The sequence below is a fragment of the Paroedura picta genome, chromosome 9, assembly GCF_049243985.1.
Source record: "Paroedura picta isolate Pp20150507F chromosome 9, Ppicta_v3.0, whole genome shotgun sequence".
Lineage (NCBI taxonomy): Eukaryota > Metazoa > Chordata > Lepidosauria > Squamata > Gekkonidae > Paroedura > Paroedura picta.
Genome location: NC_135377.1, coordinates 58,039,116 through 58,062,389, shown reverse-complemented (window position 1 = coordinate 58,062,389; position 23,274 = coordinate 58,039,116). Strand labels below are relative to the sequence as shown.

Below are 23,274 nucleotides of genomic sequence, written 5' to 3'. Positions count from 1 at the left end.
CAGCGAGGGGCCTCCCCCCTCCCCGGCTCTTCGAGAGCAGCTTCAGTTTGCAAACGGGAAGAAGTTGGAGCAGGGCTACTGCGGCGTCCAAGGTTAGAGGGCAGCGCATACCACAGCGCTAGGTAACCGTCGGAACTGCGGCAGAGCTGAGCCCTCGGTGGGCAGGCCAGCCCGGAAGCCCGCAGGAAAGAGGGGGACAGGAGACTCCTTCGGACTGTTTCGAAACGACGGGAGTGGGAGTGGGAGTGGGAGTGGGAGTGGGGGGAATGGCAAGAAAGCTGTATTCGAAAGGGAGCCCCAAACATCTATGCCAGTCCTAGGTCATTCCATATTATTAGAGGGCAGAAGAGAAACCCCACTGCCAAACCCCTCCGATGTCCAGCAGGAAGATTTTGCAGTTTCTTTAATGGCTCCAAGGCCCCAGGTCCTGGCGGATAAAGAGAGTTTTATGGAAGGAAGATGTGAAACTTGGGAAAGATTTCTGGGCTACTGTATCGAGATGTAGGGGAGAAAACAGAGTTGAGGTTTGAATTTGTTCCAGGGTGATACAGCATTTTCTCCTAAGGCTGCTGAGAACACTCGTTCTGGCTCCCTCTCCAAACCTTAGGGCTGCTACAAATGTTGTGAATTCCTTGCTGCCTGGCAGCTTCTCATGGGTACACAGGTATTGATTGTGGTGTGTGACAAAGGCGCATGCATCTCTCTCTCCCTGGGCATGTCTGCTCTGGGACACCATAACAGGACAGTGGAGTGAATCTTGGGTTGGAACGGATTTATATGTGATAGTGGCATGTGAAGATCTACACACAGGTGGGCCCTTACAGGTTCTTAGCCATCAGTGACTTTCATTACTGAGTCTTGCAATGAACAAGAATTTAAACAAAAATAAAAATATAATGTTTGACTAGGATGCAAACAAAACAACCTGAACTCACCACCTTGGGAGTCTTTGGATTGAAAGGATGAATAGGTGACTAATCATTAAAGTTAACAGACAAGGTTTTTTTTTTCAATTTTCCTTTTTATTACAATACAGAACAAAAAGGGAGGCAAGTGTATATAATAAATAAACACACCTCTGCAAGCCATAAACAGAGTGCCTACATGGGGCGTGTGCCTGAGACATACTTGCCTGAGAAGTATTTCCAGGTATCAGAAATTCTGTCTTCAAACATATTTAGTCATTTGACAGAAGCTCAGATGAATAACACGTCTACTAATGAATCAGCCCTATTAGGGGAATAATTGTTGGTGTGTGTGACTCATTTTTTGGGGCATCTAGACTTTCCCTGCATTATACAAGAACTTTGTGCTGATGAGACAATAGTAGATAGTGTGTGCATTTAATATAGGGCAGACCATTCTCCCAGCTGGGGGAAGACGTCAACCTATATGGTGGAGGAAACCTGGAAAAACACAGAAGGACGTCCCACCGCTGGCACGCCAACCTCGGCCGGCGTTCAGAGATCCCTGACCGGCCCGAAGGCGACTGAAAGTTGGGAGCTGGCGGGCCCTTGCTCGGACCGGGCAGAGAGGGGTGCCGAGACGCCCCCTCCCTGCTCGCCGGAGTGGAGCTGGCGCAGTGAATCATGTGCAGTTCGTTCCTTATTGCATTCAGCGCATGGTTTCACCTTCAGGTTCTTGTTTGTCTGTGTCCTTCTCCAATCACATCACCTTAACAGAAAGCAAGGTAAAAGGCGTGGGGGGGGGGGCGACGATGGGTTCCCGTCCTTTTGTTTTCTTGCGGAATGCGGGGAAAGGGATGGGAAGATTGGAAGGGAAGGGGGAGTTGACAATATTGTTAATACGCCCGTGGGAAAAACTTCTCGCTTGCAAGGAATAGTTAATCTCCCTCCGTAATTGGAGAGACTTGGATAGAAACGGGAACTTGGGGGCTGTTGGAAGGATGGGAAAGAGGGGGCTTTTTCGGGGGGGGGAAGGGAAGGGGGTGCTGCGTTGGACGGTTTGCTGGACTCTTGTGAACCTTCGTCGGAGGCGATGCTTGCGGGGGGCGGGGGGCTGGGTCGCGCGGGTGGAGCTTCGCCTGTGCTCTCCATCCATTAAGCAACAAAGAGCAAAGTGCAGGTCGTTTTTTTGTTTTTTTTAAAGAAACGCTCCCCTCCCCCCGGGGCAGGCCGATGAAGGTGGGGGGGGGGGCCTGGCGAGTGGCCACGGAAATTATGAAGCGGATTTAGCAGCTCGTGTGGATTCAGCGGGGGCTTGAACTGATTAGCGGAGGGGCGTGTGTCTCCTCCCCCCTCCCGGTTTTTTTTTTGGGGGGGGATCCCAGCATCATCAGCATTTCAGGGCACAGTTCCTGGAAGAAAGTTGAAGGTCGCAAGTGCTTCAGCCCGGGATCCTACCTTAGAGGGCGGTCGCTGTGGGGGAACCCTGTCCTGGGTGTTGAAATGTATGTACGTGGGGAGCGGAGGGGAGAAATAATGCAGACATTTTGTCCTATGAAAGCCTTTCTCCGGGTCTGCCCCCTCCTATCTCCACCCACAATTAGCATACCAAATAGTTGTAAGTTGCAACCGTCATTTGAATTAAGCTGTTTCGACAAGTTGAAGAAACTTAGAGAGAGGGGAAAGTTGCTCGCAAGGGAGCCCAGGCGGAGGAATATCTATATCTCACGCAGGCGGGGCAAGGTGAGAGGAAGATGCCGTGTGGGTTTAAAAAAAATATTGTTCCAAATATCGACTGGCCTCCTTGGCCAAAATGTTCTAGAAAAGCCTGTTTTTTTTCTCTCACTGAGCCATCGTCTTCCACTAGACACGTTTACGCTTGGGAGCGTTTATGAACTCCCAGCAGTAGACAGATATGTTCAAGGGGATGTTCATTGTGTGTGTCCCTCCATAGCTTAGTCATTCCATGAGGCAGGTTTTGTTTTGAAGAGACGATTTGGAATCTAGATTTATGAAGACCCCCCCCCTCCGCACACACATTTTGGAAATCTATAAAATGCCGAGTTTTATCTAATCCAGATGTATCCCCTCACCAATCCACATTTTCTCCCCTGTTGTTAGTTTACTTAAAAAAACCAACCAACCAACCAACCCAAATAGTATAACCTGTGGAATTTGAAATGCAAATCAAAGCCCCTGGGAGTTGAGGTAGAACAAATCAGCATTTATAAAGTGGGGTGAAGATTTAATGTCTTGGCAACCATTGGGTGGATTTATCCCCTTCCTTGTTTAAAAAAAACCCAAAATTCCAAATATTGACTGGTGATGTCAATTGGTTTGGGAAGGCTCCCTTTGTGTGTGTGTTATTAGTGTCTAAACTGTGGGTATGTGAAGTGCTTACAGGAAAACAGATTACAAGATTAACATCTGTTAACATGATCATTTATCTCCAGCCAAAAATAGGTCAGTCCTTTCTTAAGGAAACACGATTGCTAGGCACATGATTAAATAATGAAATTAGACTAATGAGTTCATAAATTAGATACTGTGTGTGTGTGCGCCTGCGTGCATGTTATAATTCAACTGATTTGCCATTGAGAAGAAGTCTAAATTCAGAGACTTGAGATCAGTGTGAGGTCAAAGCCCCTTTGGACGGAGCGACACAACTGCTCCTCCTCTCACCTAACCATCCCCAGCCTGTTCTGCCCCTCCTTAGAGTCACAGCTAATAGTGTGTGTTCCACTTTTCCTTCTCCCACTGCAACAATGCATTAATATTTTCCATCTGCAGCGCTATTGGTTGAGAAGACCAACTCCTTCCATGGAAATGGGTGTTTGTTTCCAATGCTCTGGGCTCTTTTTTCTTTTTGGTCAGTGGCAAGGAAGAATGGGAAACGCTGATGCAAAGTAGCCTTGTTTTGCCTGTCACTGCTCTCTAGAAAAGATTGGCAGCACCACCCTCCAATCGTCTGCCCTTAATGTTTGCTGCGCTTGTATTTCAAGCCCACATTACAGCATGGGAAGAGCTGTTCTGCATGCATTTGTCTCTGCAAGTCAATAGCTTAAAGGGTAAATAACTTGCTCCCTTCCTCCAAAACGTCTGCTGTGAACCATATCCCATTTTTGGCACTGCTTACTTCAATGATGACTACAGCTATCATAATTTTAAACATCAAGTTGAGACCTGCTTTAAAAAACAGACACATAAAATGATATATGGATCTATTTTAGCAGTGTATCAGGCCTGCTTATCAGAGGGGGAGAAAAGGTGGCATGTGTCCAACAAATCACACCTATTTTTATTCCAGGAGTATGATGATCTTAAAGGGTTTTTAAAAGTGCATCCAGAATCATATTTAATCCGTAGCACAGTTGATGAGCCTTAGGGGAGGGCGGTATACAAATGCAAACAGTCAATCAATAAATACTGAATCTTTGTGGGATTTAAAAAGGCACTGCTGTGAAGCAAAAAAAAAAAATCAAGGCAGAAAAAATGAAGTGTGATGTTATAGTCCATGGAGTAAGGCAGTTAACAGTCACTTGAGTTGCTGGATTGATATGGTCAAAACAATTCACAAAAAATGACTGAGTATTATTTGTAACATGATATAAACATTTGTTTTCGCAAAAAGATTACACTGTAAAACGTAACTGTCCCAACACAACAGAAGAACTGTCGACCAACCTACACCATGAATGTTGTGAATAGTGGCCAGTTCTACATTCAACAATGAGCACATTCAGTGGATGAGGTGCTGTCATGGGTCCTGCCTATTGTGAGCCCTATCCTGTTTTGTCCTTGGTGAATTGCCTCCTCCCCCTTTGCCCCTAATATCAGTATTTAAATTGATTCTTATTTTGTATCTGGGACACGCTGCCTTAGTATATTGATTGGAGCCACTGATATGTTCGTGCTTCCAAGAACATATTGTTGCTTTCATGCTGTGTATCTGGGTAAATGAGTGGACCTGACAAGGGGAGGGCTAATGCAGTCTTTTGTGCTGAAGCCTACTGCCCACTTTGTTCTGATGATGGCCAGAACTACTCCTTGTTTGAGCAAAATTCAAGTATGGTCAATGAGAGTCATTTGTGCCTTGGCCTCCTGCCATCAACTTTATTTCATAGCTGTTGTGTTAAGTGAGTTAACTACCTAAGAGTTTTTCATTAACTCACTTGGCAGCCGCATAGTTAAGTTTTTTTTAAGCGCATAACTTAAACTTAAGAAGGACAGAACATCACTGCTAGGAATATTTTGCTATTTCACAGCTTAGGGATTGTTTCGTGTCCATGGCCTTCTGTTCCTTTTGTCCATCCCAGTTTAGGACTGGTGATAGATTCTATGAATATTTCAGAAGCTTGTTGAGGCAGGCAGGCAGAGTCACTGTATGTAGTAATCACAGTTTTGGACTTCACCGTCACTCCTTCCCTTTGTTTTAGTGGCACAGGGTTGGACCCACTAAATTGTAGTATTAGGGTCATTGTTACTGTCAAAAATGGATTGTGGCAAGCCTTATGTCATATGATGATCAGTAGCATTGGTAGGGTAGCTTTACGTTGCCAGGGATTTTAAGGGGGGGGGGGTTGAATGGCAAGAATCCTTTCAAAGGGGAGAATTGGTTGGTTCTCTATTTTATTTTTTGGTTTGCACCTTTATTGAAAGCTGCTTTGAACCAACCACAAGGAAAGACGGGATGTAACTAAATAAATATAAAATTAAATATGACTCCGATGCATCAAAGTTTAGATGGGAGAAAGGTTAACGCTGCGGCCGTATTCACTTGCTAAGGAAATTCCATTGTAATCAGATGGCCTTAATTTGTGAATAAACATTGGATGGGGTCATATAGATGCTGTTTGCATTTCTCACATTTGGGTTACAATGTGGATTCACTTTTTAAAATGTTCCTTTCCCACGTCCCAGCTTTCTTGTCCCAAAAATGTCAACGTTGGGTACAATTAATTATCTGTTAAAATAATAATATCCTTCCCACTGACTGTGGCAGCTCAAGGCACCTTACCAAATGTTGACTGGCAGCAATTTAAAATGTAAACCACTCCCTAAATATATATATGTAGTATTAATTAACTATGTGGAATCCTGTTTTGGGGGCTCAGTTCACTGAAACAATCTGCCCCCAAGTCCATTTGAACAGAAGAATATTAAATCTCTTCAGACCAGCTTAAAGCAGAAGCTCTTCTCAGGGAGGGCATTAAATGAGACTTTCAAATAACTTTGCATAGAATTACTGGCTCTGTGCCATGTGTGAAAATGTATTTACACAACACTGTGGTGCTAGCATTGGCAAGCACGGAGGCAGTCGCTGTGACATGATTGGGTGATGTGCTGCTTACATTGCCATTGTTAAAATATAATGCAGTTGGGAGCGCCATTATAACGTGGCACCAAACAATGGCATTGTAATACCCATTGTGGCACTTTCAGGTTTTATTGTCTGCCAGGAGTGCAGTTATCCCTGAAGAAGCCAAGGAAGGATCAGTGAAATTACACTTACCAAAGAGAGCTTTTGAATTGGCTTTGTGGCTGCCAAGGGCACTGTAGATGTCTGGAACGCAGGGGAGGGGGATTGTACCTGTGAGAGATGAAAGCCAAAGCCCTGCCCCCCCCTCCACCCCAAGCGGCAACAGCTTGTTGCTGTGCGAAGAGGGAGGCGGTGGCGGCGAGGCAGAGAAGGGGAGGAGTTTAGCTCTGGCAAGGCGGCTCTCGCACTCAGTTGTTTTCTCCCCCTTGTCGTGTAGCCAGGAACGTCACACAGCCATGTAACTGTAATACAAGAAGTGAAAAGAGGCAGAGAGAACAGGCACTGCTCAACTTCCCACCCTTAACAAAGGCAGAAAGGATTTGTCAAGGCGCTACCAACCCCCCCAAAAAAATGTAGGTGGGAAAAAAAGGCTACAGCCTGAGATAATCAAGTGAGGCTCCAATATCTGGAGGAAGAGAAGCCGCTCAAGAGGTTACAGCTCTGCCCTAGTGGATTATGTGGGGCTCCGGCTGGGCTGGTCGGAAGGTAATTGCTTTCTATTTTCAACTTCAGTTTGTTATTGTTGAAAGGAAAGGAGAAAACGGAGTGTTTCAAGGCGTGGCGAGTCGAGCAATCATTATATAAGTATTAAAAGAAGAGAAAAACACTGGGGGGGGGGGGAGAGGGAGGGACAGAAGTGAAAGAAAAAATGATGGACATTTTTAAAAATCCAGCAGTTTAAAAAAAAATTGCTTCCTGCCCCTGTTTAGAAGGCTTTTCTTAGATTGAGAAGGTGCCGGGGAAGGGTTAAAAGATCATCTCTCTCATGTCTGGAAGAGATGAAACTTTAGTAGAAATCCAGATGTATTTCCCCGGGTGTGAGATTAATGCAGTGTAGTTCTGCATAACAAAGGGAGAAGGATGGGATCTGAAATCCGGTTCTCATGTAGCCTCCCCCTGCTTGTTGTGGGTTTTCTGACAACCTCTGGGCACTGATGCAGATTTGGATTTAGTTAACTTTTTGGTCAGAACGACAACAAAAAAGATTAGTGTGCTGTATCTTTAAACCATTGGAGTAGAAGGACAGGACAGAATTTTCTTCAGAGCTCTGTAGACTTTAAACACTTAGAAGATTTTAAAAGTTGAATCCAGGTTTTATGCAGTTAAGTTTCAAAATGCCTTGCCAAACACAGATGGTTTTTGCTATGTAATTAACAGCCACATTTCAACATGTATCTGTTCCCACAAAATGTTCTCACAACCTATCAAGTGTTGCAATAAACATAATAATTAAGGAAAAAACCCTGTAAATCAGTCCAGATAATGAAATGTCAGTCAGAAATATAAATATTTTAGCAACTATGTGAATATTAGCTTTTCCAGATACAATACATATTTGAATGTGGGCTCAGGGGAGAATCTTGTTTTGTAAGATTGCTTCTCCTCCCCCTCCCCCCCACTCAAGGTGGCATTTAATTGTATCCTATCAAAATCTGAGATAAGATGTAGATACTTGCATATGTATAATTGAATGCCTTGTATTCAGATTGGTAGGAGAGACAGAATGGAATTTATGTAGGGGGTTTCTTATAAATGGAGCCAGGGTTGCTTGCTTGGGAACACTTGTGGTGTAATTAGTATTACAGCTCAGTTATTCAAGGAGACATCTTTAGTTTCACAAGAGTAACTGCCATAGCCATCTTGAGTAAGCGCTGAGTAATAAAGTGCTCTTCAGTTTTGTTTGTTCTACTTTGAGTCATCTGTATAGGTGATAGCATTACTTAGATTATAGACAATATAAAAGACATTTATAATCTCTCCTGGATTCATTTGCAAGGACTTATGCCTTGAAAGCCTAAAGGTTAGCTATTCTGTGTAATGCCATGCACCATTTCATTATTTTAAAAAGAAGTATTTGAACGGTTTATTAGATTACTCTGAATGCAACTGAGGGTTGAATATCTCAGTGGGTAACCGTAGGAAACAAATGCATTCTTAAAACATCCCCTGATGATCAAGAAAATACCTCAAGAAAGCAGCGATAATTAAAAATATGCACAATTTGTATCCTATAATGGTCAGTATATTTGGCCACCTTTTAAATTTGGACCACTGCTGATGCATTCTGTATCTTCTTAGGCATGTTTTTGATTTTTGTTGGGGACCAGAACTGATTATTATTAACCTAATGGGACTAGAGCCTCTTGTGGCGCAGAGTGGTAAGGCAGTAGACATGCAGCCTGAAAGCTCTGCCCATGAGGCTGGGAGTTTGATCCCAGCAGCTGGCTCAACGTTGACTCAGCCTTCCATCCTTCCGAGGTCGGTAAAATGAGTACCCAGCTTGCTGGGGGGTAAACGGTAATGACTGGGGAAGGCACTGGCAAACCACCCCGTATTGAGTCTGCCATGAAAATGCTAGAGGGCGTCACCCCAAGGGTCAGACATGACCCAGTGCTTGCACAGGGGATACCTTTACCTTTACCTTTTAATGGGACTAGTACAATCTAGTAGCACAGGGGTGGGCAAACTGTGGCTTTCCAGATGTCCATGGACTACAGTTCCCATGAGTGAAGTGATCAAGTGATCTGTAGTAGCATAAACAGATTTGAAGAAGCCAGGCTCTTTTTGGATTACAGTATTCACAGGAATTTAATTATAGCACGCCTCAAGGCTCATGTAATATTTAACAATTGTTAAAATTATGTAACATTTGCAGTTTAGAGTAGCTTTGTGTGTGGCAGGTGGTAGAACAACAACCGTAGTTTTCTGGGAGGCTTAGTGCAGGCAGCCAGCAAGGCAAACTAGAGCTTGTTGCCTCATTGATGCTGTGGCTGCAACTCAACACAAGCTTACAGCCCATCTGCTTTGATTTGGGCTGTACCTTCTTCTAAACATGCATAGGATTAATGCCCCGAGATTAAGCCCTACAAAACACATACAGTGCCATACAGTGCAGTATAAAACACATCCAGCCCCTGAATACTGCTGATAATGGAGAAGAATGGACAGCAGTAGCTAGATGTTCTTTTCCCCTCTTCTGTCGCTTCCTTGCTACCCCTCTATAAAGGTGCTATCAACCTTTATGCAGAGTGGGAACATGTGGGCTTCAGCAGCAATTTCCTTGAAGTACACACCATTCTCCATTTCAGTCTTGTTTTACCAGTTGTTTTCTGCAGCATAACAAGTATTTTATCCTGTTGATGTACTTGTATCGCAGAAGTTACCTTTGCCTTTTTGAAATATGTGGTGCTTCTAGAGGTTGGGGACGGTGGCTAGGGGGGATGTTAGCCCGCTCAGGCTTAAAAATTGATTGGCAATAGAACTGCAGCAATCTGTTGTCATTTGCAGATGCCAGATGTAGATTTCTAGTTGCAGAGGATGCGGCGGTTGCAAGGATGTTTGACTTGTGAAAGTACCACTTTCTCAATATGTCTCTGTTAATTACATCCAGTTTTTAAACAAGAGGTCCAGGTACCTAATTCGTGGCAGTCAGTGTGATTTAATAAGGACAGTTGTCAGTGCCAGAGTGCCAGAGCAAATAAAAACTGTTGTTCATCGTTCTAAATCTTTACTAGTCTCTGCTTGACTACAACTTTACAGGGTCAGTTTCGTTTTGATGGACATAATGAAAATGCAACTGCAAAAAGACTTCAGGTTAAGCACATTGCTTAAATGGGAAAAAATGAAAGGTGTATTTTAGATGGCTATATGCTACAGTGGATAGGGGGAAATACAGTAGGCTGAGTAGTGTTATCATGTATGTGAGGTCATGCTATTTAGCTCATTGCTCTTCATGAGTCACGCCTGGATGGGGGGGGCGGGTCACTGGAAAAGGTGCATGCTTGTAGCAGTTTGCACAAACTTCTCCTTTATCCTGTCTATAATAGAATTTCGGAGTGATTCCATACTAGTCAATGATAGCACTATTACCATCAATTTTGTATATAATTATAATAGTACTTCCTAATGACATCATCATGATCCCCCTGTTTTCTCACTCTTTCCTTGTTATGGGACTGATTTGTTGAGATCTTTACTTTTGTAAAGAACAGAATCACAGTCTCTGTGGGGTATGGATGATGTTGTTTGCTCAATTTCTGCATATTCTAAGGATGATGTGTGTTTAGGCAAGGGCTGCAAAGCATAGGTCTGGTTGCCAACCTCTCAACTGCTGGCTGAGGTTATCTTTTTAATTTTTGAAATTCGCATTGTTAGATCATTACACTGTTACGAACGATTTCCATTATACTTCCATTGATGGGCAAATATTCCTGGTGTCATGCCATGCTATCCTAAATAGAGTTACACTCATCTAAACACATTGACTTCAATGTAGTTAGAAGAGTGTAGGAGTGCACTGATGCTGTAATACTGCTAGTTGGGTTAAAAGGAGTAAAAAAATATGGAGGTGCCCTTCTGCCAGTGTCAGTATTAAACAGAGAGAGAAGCAGATTTATGATCTCAGTGGAACGCTTCACTCTTTATGTGGGTGGGAAAATCCAGAAGGTAAATGCTTTCAAATGTGCTACGGCTATGTAGATTCTGTATGCTGCTTATGCTGGAACAGTGTTAATTTCTGTGTGGAGAGTGACCCTAATACAGAACCACCCTTTCATATAGAGAGCCAGTCTTTGCCACCACTGTCCCATCAATGTAAGAAATGTGATTCTCCCCTCTTCCATTTCATTCCTACAACAGTCTGAGGAAGAGTGCTAGCACTTGAAAGCTCACACCTTGAATAAATCTTTGTTGGTCTTAAAAGTGCCACTGGACTCTGATTTTGTTTTGTTGAACAACAGCCCTGTTAGGGAGGGTAAGTTGAGAGAGGTCATTTTGTAAGCTCCTGTAACAGCGTGGGGGTTTTAACTCCAGATTCCTGTCCAGCACAAACTGATGGAGATATAAAGAACTTTTATTCCAACAGGCCTGACACAGAAATATCAGAAATGTTTGGGAAATTGAAATATATTTTTCTCTTTTAGAATTATGAGTAGAATACTTAATACAGCAGTGTTAGAAAGAAATGTTGCTACAGCCGAATCATTCTGCTGCAAGGTGCAGATTTAGTAATATTCATGTTGATAGCATTGTACTGGGCTTGGCTATGTTGCTTAAGGTGTAGTCAAAGTAATTCCAAGCGAGGCAGAATATTGAATGTTTCTCAGCAGTCTGGTCCTTAGAGCAGTCTAAGAGACTGCCAACTACACTATTGCATCTGCAAGAATAGAGTCTGTGATACCACTTGCTTCAATTATCCCCAATTTCTGTATCATGTGGAATAAATTAATGAATGCATACATATTCAAGGAACATGGAAACATGTTAAGATGTTGAGAATCTTGTTCCAGGTCCCAAAAAATGATGATGCCCATGAAACTTTAAGCAAAACTTCAGAATCAGAAGCTTTCATACATTTATTCTGATGAGAGAAATGAATTTGAACTATACCAGAAGAAGAGCTTTTTTTATATGCCACTTTTCTCTACCAGGAGTCCCAAAGTGGCTTACTATTGCCTGCCCTTTCCCCTCACCACAACAAACACTCTGTGAGGTAGGTGAGATTGAGAGAGCCCTGATATTACTGCTCTGTCAGTGTTGTGATGCACCCAGCTGGCTGCATGTGAAGGTGTAGGAAATCAAACCTGACTCACCGGATTAGAAGCCACCACTCTTAACCACTGCACCAATTTGGCTCTGTCAGCATTTTCAAGGAAATGTTTACTGATGTGGAGCAGGATATTAAGCCAATGGAATAAACCACTTCTGCTGCTACATCAGACCACTAGTCCATCTAGTTCAAGTAGTTGCAAACTTTGGGGGTATCCCATTTGTTCCCAGATGTCCTGGAAGCACCATTTGCAGAAGCTTGTAGGCCAATGCTTCTTAAGGTTGTTGCAACCCAGCATGGTGGTTCCATTTAGCCATCTTAGTTCACAGTTAATTGCAAGACTAGCTTTCTATACATTTGTTTAATCCCTAATACAATCCGTCTAAGCTAGTGAGCATCATTTAGTCCTGTGGCAGTGAGTTCCACAGCATAAAGAATAGCAAATTTGATTTTACAATACTGGGACAGTTCTGAGCTTTGGCCTCTGAAAGCAAGAGTCTTTTCATTTTCACCATAATAATGTCAAAATCTACATACTGTTTCTAATCCAAGATAATAAAACCTCCCTTATGTCTGTTCCAATGATGATGTCTTCAGTTTTTGATTCTTGCATCCTATTTTCCCAACTGACATTTTATAAAATATTATTTGAGTGTGCCATCTTGTAATTATGTCTCTAACACTAGTTGTATTTATAATTATTGCTTGAGCACAATGAAGACATTAGTAATTCTTGGATTTAAACCAAACCGCACAGTTTTATGTGATGAGTTGTGTATAATGCATTTCATGTCAGCTTTAAAAAATGTGATAAGAAAAGGCATTGTATCTGTTTAAATATTTCTGAAAACATTACTCCCTTAAGTAAGATACACCCTTCTAAGCCCATTGATTTATGTGGACTTAGAGAGGGGTGTAACTCTATTTATGAGGATGGTGCTATAAATGTAGGGGAAGAAGTCTGCATTTGAGGTGCATATATTCTCCCAAAAGAAGAGGCACAATGCCCGTTCATGTGAGTAGCTGTTTTACTTGGCTAACACTTGACTCCTAAGAAGAAGAGCTGGGTTTTTTTTGCACCCTACATTTCACTGCCCTTCCTTTCCCCCCAACAGACACCCTGTGAGGTAACAGGCTGAGAGAGCCCAGAGAACCGTGAGTGGCCTATGGTCACCCAGCTGGTTTCATATTAGTGGGGAATCAAACCCAGTTCTCCAGATCAGAGTCCATGGCTCTTAACCACTACACTTCACAAACCTGCCTCAAATTTTTCAGTGTTGAGAAACCCCTGAAGCATTCTTCAGGCTTCAAGAAACCCCAGAAGTGGTACGATTGTGCAGAGTATGGTTGGAAAGCATAGCTGTGTACATGTGCCCTTGGGGCCCCTCTCATTCCCACCTCCTCCAGTCCCATCATTGACCATTTTTGGAGGGCGAAGTGGATCAACATTACCATATATGGTAAATCACCTGATAAATGTTTGAGAAATTAATATATATGTATGTATGTGTGTGTGTGTATATATAAATATATATATATATACATACATACATACATACATACATACATACATACATACATACATACATACATACATACATACATACATTTTTTCATCCATTTGAGAAACCCTTCCAGTGTTGTCAAGGCTGCACTACACCAAGCTGATTCCCTAAGAAGAGAGGTACTCTTCTAAGTCCAATAGGCTTAGAAGCGCGCAACTCTTCAGGACTGCAGTGTGAGCCAGCTGAAACGATGGCTGCATGAGTTGCCAAGTATGCAGAGTAAGGTAAATCGAGCAGGAGGTTCCTTGACTTAGCAAATTGCTGTAGCTAATGTAGGCTGCTTTCTCACACATTGGTTAATGCACTTTCAGTGCGCTTTCCAAGTACTTTAACCATAGTTTGCAAGTGGGTTTATTCTGCAAAATAGAAAAATGCGGGTGCAGTTAGTAAAGCACATTGAAACTGCCTTGTCAAGCATACATGTAAGCAGAAATGCACTGTAATGCAGTGGATAGAGTGTCAGACCACAATGTGGTCAAAGCCACACACTGGCTCAGCCTCCTGTAATTGAATGGGTAGCTCTGAGAATAAAATGGAGGAGACAGTGGAAGTTGTTCTGTGTCCCCATTAGGATAAAATTTGGGATATAAATGAAGTGAATGAATTGTTGTTGTTGTTTTTGTTGATACTAATATTGATGAGTTTTATTCTTGGCAAAAACCTGAACCTAAACAGTCTTTCCATTAATATAATTTTATTTGTAAAATGTATTTCCAAGAATCAAGACAGAATCCTTTCTGTTGATACATTTAGCTTTATTTGTATCATTTTATGAAATAACTTGTAAATGGGAAGGCTCTATGACTGACTCTGGAGGTCATGAAGGTATATATGTATCATACTATTTTCCTTATGTCAGGTGTGTCTGGGAGAAGGTGTGTGGGAGTATATATATAATTATCATTTAATTAAAAAGACATAAAAGGCCCAAGAGGGCTCCTCAACTCTGATACACACATTATCAGCAAAAGTTGAATATGCTTATCTGAGGGCAACCTGTTCTCTTCTTAGGTTATTATTAATCTTTGTTGAGCATTAATATGGCTGGGGAATTGTACCTAGATTCCACAATGCAGAAAGAAAAGTTTGGACTGCGTTTGGGAAATTAATGACCGGATAGCAAAACCCAGCAGAAAGGCCCATTTATTTGAGTAGACATCTTCAGTATAAATATTTGTACCTTACAGCAACATTCCTTTTTCAAAGCAGACATCTTACATATTGTAAATGTTTATACATTTTCAGTGCTAGGTTAAAGCTGTTATGATTCACTTACGGCAAAATTCTGATCCATACCCTGTACTCTAGTGGTGTAATTCACGTTAATCTGTTGGCATGGCTGTGTTACTCCAGTGTAATGAGAATATGTCCAGAAGTCGTCATCTTCTAGAAGAATAAAACCTTACCTTTGCATTCTGAATGATTTTTTAAAAACGAAAAATCATTTAGTCAGTCTTTATTTCTGTTAGCGTACTTTAAATGGCAAACTTTTAAAGATCAGATGAAATAATTCTTATATTGCTAATCTTGATTTAACTTTCATTAATATGGTTGGGTGTTTCTCATCCAGCAAATGTCCTGTTTCATAGCTGAGTGAACTTGCTGAGACTTACTGGTTCTCTTCTCCCTCTGGGATTCCTGCGTTATTTCACACAGATAATTATGTTTGCCTTCTTTTCTTTTTCGTTAATGGCATGCCTGTATCTGAATCTTAACACAATTATTTTAGCTCTCGTGACATATTTGCTATTGCTAATTTCTTCTTGCGTTCCTGCAATGGTAGTTTGCACCAAATGTCTAAAGACATGTGATGGTGTTCTAAGATATATTTAGTACAGAAAACAATATGTTTGTTAAGCAGCTGCCAAATAGCTTAATGTTCAATAAGTTTCACTGCCAAATAACTTCATGATTCGATAAGTTCATACCAGTGATATTTGGCTTTATTTGTTTCATGCATTGACTGCTCCTTTGCTCTGAGGCAATGGCTTGAATATGTTGTTTTTGAAGGCGTGAACATGCATTTACTTCTAATCTTTTTAATCCGTTGATTTAGTGTTGATGTCTTCACTGCCACAACAGCAATACAGTGTCAATGTTGCCTATTATACAGAGTATGCAAGGTCAGATTTAGAAATACTTAGTCACTGTACATTTTAAAACACAAACAATGCTGTTCCCGGTTTCTGCAGAGGAGATAATCTAGTGAATCATTGATTAACTAATCATACTGTAACTGTTATATGGAAATGTTATTGGAATTGCTAGTTACTGAAAGCATTGCTATCATTGTGTTCTACTCAAAGCTATTGAATTACACTGTACTTATCCCTATGTTATATGTAAACCGCCCTAAGCCACATATATGGTATATAAATATAATAAATAAATATATAAATAAATTTGGTGGGATGAGATGGACCCTTATTGTTATTTATCTAGGACATTTCTTTTATCCTGTCTTTTCTCCAAGGATCCCAAGTGCAGCATACATTATTCTCCCTTCCCCTTCTTATCCGGTGAGGCAAATAATAAGCCGGTTAGGTAAAACTCAGCAATTGCCTCAGGTCACCCAAGCTTCATGATAGAGTGAAGATTTGAATCTGTATCTTCCACAATAAAGTATGACACTCAACATGCTCTTAAACAATGTAGTTGGTTCCCTTCTCTGCTTAGGGGTTTCAGTTTATGCTTTCTTATTCCATAAACAGCTTCCATTTTCTTATCTGTCCCATGTGCCCAACAAGGAAGTCTCTTTGAACGCGTTAAACATTTCCTGTGATTGAAACCCCTGTGGATTTTTTAATCCTGTTATCCTGCTATAGTAAGACATTGAATGCAACTTCATAGTAGGGGGTGGAAGAGGACTGAACTAAATCACCATTCTCCTCTTTCGAATGCACACTACACCAAGACTTCTGATTCCAAAACCAGTTCAGACTAGGCTTGTGCACCAGGGGCCCGATTTGGACTGATTTGGCGCCCATTAAAGTCAATGGTACCAGGGGTTCCAAAAGAGGGTGCCCCCATCTCTCCATTCTATCCAATGGAGAGTCTGTCCCTTTTGATAGAATGTAGTGGATAGGGGCATCCTCCTTTGGAACCCCTGGATGTGGACCCCAGGGTCCAATCGTTGTGAGATTTGGAAGGGAGTTTGGGAAGAGCCTCCTGAAGCTACCCTGAAAGTTTGGAGGCTGTAACTGGAGCCCCCATCCCCCAGGCCCCAGGAAATGCGGGAATGCTGTACTTCACATTAAAGTCAACGGCACCATTGACTTTAATGGGCGCCGAAGCCGAATTGGTCCGGATAGGGCGCCTGGTGCACAAGCCTAGTTCAGACCCTCTGTACCGTCTCCAAAATATTGTTTCTTTCCATTTTAATTGCTCATATGATATGTCATGTTAGTATTGCTTAATACTAAATGCCGTTTGCAATGTTGTTTAAAAAGTTGCCGTCAAAATGGAGGCTTCAAAATAATTTGCATTTAGCGGAGCAAAATTAAAAGTATTAATCGCAGCCATGACTCCTGGTTGTTGCCGTGGAGGAGTGAGGCAGCAGCAGCAAAGATGCGCTGCTTTGAAGTGTTGTTGAGGCGAGGCTGTGTAAAGAGGCTCAGTGAGCCGTGCAACATTTTTGCCCGGCAGAGGGAGGAGTGGGTGTCGCCAAATGCCTTTAAAAGTGGTTGAGCACGTGCGCTCAGCCTCTTTCATCCCCAGCATCACTGCAGGATCTCCTGTCTTTGGGGTCTCCTTAAGAGATGGAGTGCATGTGAGCTGGGTGCCAACCCGACTGGGAAAGCAGGCTTGCATTGCCAGGTGGTTTGGGGAGACAGACAGAGGCTGACACCCATTGGGCTCCCGTCAAGCCATCTTCCCAGGGTGGGTTTCATATGGGAAGGGGTTCCATGCTTCAGGCTGATACGTAGGGGGGTACTCCAGGGCGCCATGGATTTAATTTGGATTCCTCCTCATGCCACACCAGCACTCCTTTTTTGGAGTTGTAATAAAGCTGTGGCCTTGTATATTCTAAAAATACTTGTGTTGCGTCTTTTCTCTGCAGGTGGGATCATGCCCTCCTGCTAAGCAAACCTGTAGAAGATTAAAATAATTCTTGAATTGCTCAGAATTAAAACCAGTGTATAAAAATACAAGAGACCATTGTACATAATTTCTCATTACTGTTGTGATGAGAAATCTCTTATCTGCCCTTTCTTTGCCTCTTGGTGTGTAGTATTCAAGTATTCCTATGTTTATATATATTTTTTTCTCTTAGATTAAATTTATTAATGCAAATTTGGGATTCAGTTTTTTTTCTCAAGTTGATGTAACTCTTAGTTTTGTTTTCATAGTGAAATGGAAATGACAGTTTATGGACTTGCAGTAGCATATTTTGTACCATTAATAAATATTTAACACCCCACTATAATGTCTATCTGAAAACAAAATTTTTTTGAACCACTGATACTGTCATCATTATAATTAATAGGCATTATTAATCTAGTGTAGAGCCTCTTGTGGAGCAGAGAGGTAAGGCAGCAGATATGCAGTCTAAAGCTCTGCCCATGAGGCTGGGAGTTTGATCCCAGCAGCCGGCTCAAGGTTGACTCAGCCTTCCATCCTTCCGAAGTCGGTGAAATGAGTACCCAGCTTGCTGGGGGGTAAATGGTAATGACTGGGGAAGGCACTGGCAAACCACCCCGTATTGAGTCTGCCATGAAAACACTAGAGGGCGTCACCCCAAGGGTCAGACATGACCCGGTGCTTGCACAGGGGGTACCTTTACCTTTACCTAATCTAGTGTAATGTTGTGATATGTTCATATAATTTTGTATATATAATTAATTTTCCTTATGGAATAGGATTTCTCTTCTCTGAGCAGTTGTCCAGTTGAAAATATTTTATACAAAATAAAAATGTACACAATTGTACACTTGGGGGCACTAAGTTGCAATGGATCAAATTCTATCTAGGGGCAGGTCTCAGAAGTTGTATCTGGGGGTATGGTCTCTGCCCATAGCTGTTGCCCTCTGGGGTTCCACAGGTTTGATCTTATCCTTCATGGTATTTAAGATATACATGAAGCTACATGGAGATATCATCAGGAAGTTTGGGCTGCAGTGTCACCAGTTTGTGGGTGATAACCACCTCAATATTTCTTTTCCACCTAATTCCAAGGATGCTGTTGATGTTCTGAACTAGTTAGTAATGGAAAGGATGAACAAGCTGAAACTTAATCTTGATGCAGACTTATGTGGGTTAATAGAAAGGCAAACCAGGGACTTCTCTTGCCTTGAATGGGGATATACTCCCCTTGAAAAACCAGGTGTAAACTGCACGGAGCTTTTATTCCAATTCCAGGTCGATTCAGTCCCTGCCCTCTACACAGAATGCGATTTCCGTTTTGATTTGGGGCAAATTTAAATTTTCCTTCTGCAGCAAGGAGGATTGATCCGGAGTGAACCTACCTTTATTGTGCGATATCTTAGAGTGCTTTTAACCCTCGATATAAAATCGCATTGTTTTGAATCTGGGCTCTCTTCCATGGTAGAGAACCCATGATTGGCCACAGGTGGTCATGTGACAAGCTTGCCTTAAAGGAGAAGCCCTAAATTCTCTCAACTTCTGTCAGTCTTGGATTTTTTTCCTGCCTTCTTCGATCCTTTCTCCCCCCCCCCCCTTCAAGAAAAGAAAGGATTTTTTCCTTCCTCCTCTGACTTCTTGGATCCCCTCTCCCCTTCAAGAAAACAAAGAAAGAGTCTCCATTTACCCCCCTCCCTCTTATAGGAGTCTAATTAATTTTCCTCATGGAATCAGGAGCATGTGACCCCAATAATGCAGCAGGTAATATTGGCTACCATTGACTTGAACTGGCTGCCTACCTTGTATTTTATCTTTTATAGTTTATTTAATCATTTTAAGATCTGTTTGGTTATGTAACCCCATGGCCTATTTTATTATTTTGTTGAAATTTTAAACCCTATTTTTATATGTCTTATACATATTTTATGCCAATAAAAGGTTACTGACTGACTGACTTGAACTGGCTTATATGAAGGACTGTCTTTTCCTTTAGGTTCCTGCCTAGGAATTAGAAATAACAGGAAACGCCCTCCTGCCTGTCTTATCAGTGATAGAAGCTTATTTGGTGCTATACAAGAGAGGGCCTTTTCATTGGCAGCCGCATGATTCTGGAACGTCTGCAGGAAGGTGTGCCTGGCACCCTCACTTTGACTAAAACAATCTGAAACTGATGTAAAATTTCAGCTTCATGTACTTCCATGTACATTTTTAGTGTGCCTTATTTCTATTGTGAACTGCCTTGAACTCTGGAAGTAAGAAATGAGGCTAAATGCTTTAAATCGCATGATAAAGCATATTTTAAAATGATTAAAATCAAGTGAAGACTCAACGTGACCAGCCAAGGGACTGGCTGATTAGCAAATCAGTGTAAACTTTCTGTCCCCTCCAGTGCCAAAGCCATGATGCTGGATTCCATCCCCACCCTTGCAACTGTACATTCCCCCCTCCCACAATAATTTACTTCTTTGAGTTATCGCATATTAAATGATGGAATGGAGAATCATGTATACTGCCCTGAGCTCTTTAAAAGAACAGCCAGAGTAAAAAAGAGGTTGAGTAGATCTGTTCTGCCTCCCCTGAGCACTTTTTTTCTGGACATTTCTCCTCCTATCCTTCCCTCCAGTCCAGATCTTGTCTCCCACTTATTGTCATTAGCTCTCTGCAATCTTGCAGCTTTGTCCAACTTGTCACACAGCCTTCCAGTAATATATGCTTAGATGACTATGGACCAAAGTCTTAGGGGATTATTGAATTGCATATATATCCCAAAACATATAAAAATTAGCATTGAGAGGAAGGACTAGCCTTTTTCCTATCAGGAATTTTCTTGTAAGGAAGAGCATTTGAGTTCTTATAATTTTGTTGTACATACATGAGACACACGTTCAACTTGCTGAGAACTAGGTGAATTCAAATGACCATTTCATTTGACAGTTAATTACAGGATAAATTTGCTGTTGAGAGGCACCACTCTATTCACTTAATGAGAAAAGTTTGTAGTACAAATGAAAACAATCTAGTTGTCTTGCACTTATTGTAGAGATCGCAAAATAAAACATGTTATCTGCTTGCACTGTTTATTCTGTTTGATGTATACAACATAGGAAGTCTAATTATTTTAAAATGTTCAGTATTTATTTAAAATAATAATCAGTTCCCACTCAACATGGTGCATAGTGACTTCCAAACATACATGCTTTCCATTACTAAAAGTAGAAAGAACAAAACAAACATATAATTGGCCCAATAATCAAAAGCAGAAAAATAATTAGTAAATTACTAATATTAATAATGAAAAGCTTTTATCTCTACTTCAAAGCAAGGTGAGAGAAGTTCCCAAATCTACATAACATTTTGGGCTTCTGGTGAGGACTTCATGGTGGATTTAACACTTGTTTTTAAAGAAGTGCATCTTCATTGAGATTATCAATTTGGAGGCATACCTGGTTGATATAATCTCCCTAGATCAAAGGGACATTGTTGAGATTGACCATGTGTTCTTTAGTTGTGACTTTTCACTGTGTTGCTGAATGTCTGGGCACAGGAGATGGCAGACATTCATACTTGGGACCATGTATGCAATTTTTAAGCCTGTAGAGCCTCACTTCCCAGTTACTTGCTGAGCAATTAACCTAATGCAAATTAGATTTTTGGTGAAAATGAGGTTCCTGTGGAGAGAAACCCTTTCTCTTTGGGATTATGAATTAAAATGATTTTTGAAAATAACTTGATACCTTCCCCTCTCAAAAATGCCTAAAAGTTGAAGATCTGGATTTTTAAACAGATCAAGAGGTTTGTGGAACTGTGTTTTGGGAAAATGTATTGAATTTATTATTTCAGACTAAACTTTGGAACTGTCTTTTGTTTCAACCTGTGAATGATTGTATTGGCTACACTTACATAAATAAATTAACAGGAAGACCTATTCATAGAAGTTTCGTTGTCATAGAGACTTGCTTAACAACAGTTGAACTCTGATAGTTTGTGTTTTTTTGACAAAGGAACTACAAGAAAAGTTTTAAAATTTATAGTTATTTTCAAAATAACACAAACCTTGGAAACTAATACTAAAGTTATAAATAAAGATTTGGAAAGAGAATTGGACAATTTTGCTTTAATAAAATTCAGAGAAAAGGAACATTAAGTTAAAGTTTATAACACCTCCTACACCTAATGAGGACATTAGAGAGAGGATATTGTGGCATTGGAAACTTTTCTTGATCTGTAGGAAGAGAAATTACACACTGAAATTGGTAAAGTTTACAGAATGAATTCTACATTTTCTTAAGTAAAGATGTTTCAAAGGATGCTTCTTAGAAATAAGACAAGAAATCAAGTTTTGCAGCAACACTTTAATTCATGGTTAAAAATAGACAGTATTGATGTAATTATATTAAAACAAATTTGTGCAAAATAAAAGACTATACTTTTCTAACTGAAAAATTAAAACAGAAAAGGATTTTGTTTCATTGGGGTGAATTGGCAGGTTTGTCACTCACTTTTAAAAAGCAAAAAATTAGATTGAATTCTATTCAAAAGGCAAGATAATTTTTAGTACGACTTGAAGAAGAAATGGACATAACTCAGGGAGAGGAAAACATTCTACAATATTTACACCAAAAAAGGAGATGGAAGCAGATGGACTTGGAGAAGCATGGACTTGAAGAAATTTTTTTTGAAGATTGGGGAAGGAGATATGGGCTTGTAGAAGACAGAGGGATTTTATCATCTGTTCCACATAATATATTTCTGGTAAGGGCTTGGAAGAGGAGCATGTCCTATGGTTTAAGTAACAATCAGTGCTTAACACCCACTCAGGGCAGCTGCCTCGCCCCTGACTGCCTTTTAAATTCCTTCCTTCCTTCCTTCCTTCCTTCCTTCCTTCCTTCCTTCCTTCCTTCCTTCCTTCCTTCTAGTTATATAAAAAGTAATCTGCATAACATTCTGTAGTTTCTAGAAGTTCCTAAATTCTGCACGTTGTGATGTGTTTTGGGCCTAATAATCCTTATTACATGTGTATCCTACCTTGTTGTATATGTGGACACTTGGAATTTAGAGCACTGTGGCTGCCTCAATAAAACAGCTGCATGGGGTGGGAATGATGACTAAATGGCTAGGTCTGTCCAATAAATGTTAGGAGGATTCAAGCTACCCATCCTCCTATACTAGAAGTACTTGTGAGTGTTCACAGAAGATATAAAGGTAGGGATACCATCCAGTGTTCTCTTTAAGTTGGGTGTGTGCTAGCAGATGCTCATTGTAAGATCGTATTCTGCTCAGGATATGAACTACTCTGCTCAGTAGGGAAAAAAGTGACCTCCAGGGATCACCCAGAATTACAGGTCATCTCCAGTCTACAGAGATCAGTTTCTCTGAAGAAAAATGAATATTTTGGAAGGTGGACTTTATGGCATTGTATTTCAGTGAGGTCCCTTTGCCCTCAACTCCACCCACAAATCTCCAGTAATTTGCCAACCTGGAGCTGTCAGCCTTACCCCACATCCCTCTCCAGTGGCCAGGAAGACTTGGTAGTCCTGCATGAAGGGTGATGTTACTTGTCCTGTTTCTGAAATACCTCCTATCCCGGTGAAGTGGAGGAAATTAGAGAATAAGCATGGGAGGCTCAGGAAATACTTA

The 23,274-nt window shown here is 41.2% G+C and overlaps 1 protein-coding gene across 3 annotated transcripts in view; it reads left to right on the top strand.

Annotated features, from left to right (window-relative positions):
• Positions 1-1,457: 1,457 nt before the first annotated feature.
• Positions 1,458-23,274, top strand: part of ZNF516 (zinc finger protein 516) — a 122,980-nt gene continuing 101,163 nt past the window's right edge. The window contains exon 1 of one of the 3 annotated variants that reach the window (XM_077352922.1): positions 1,458-1,690. The gene's annotated coding sequence lies outside the window, so the exon portion shown is untranslated. Of the gene's footprint in view, positions 1,691-2,289; positions 2,411-6,599; positions 6,931-23,274 lie in introns of those variants that run through there. The other 2 variants (XM_077352923.1, XM_077352921.1) reach the window with 2 other exon arrangements.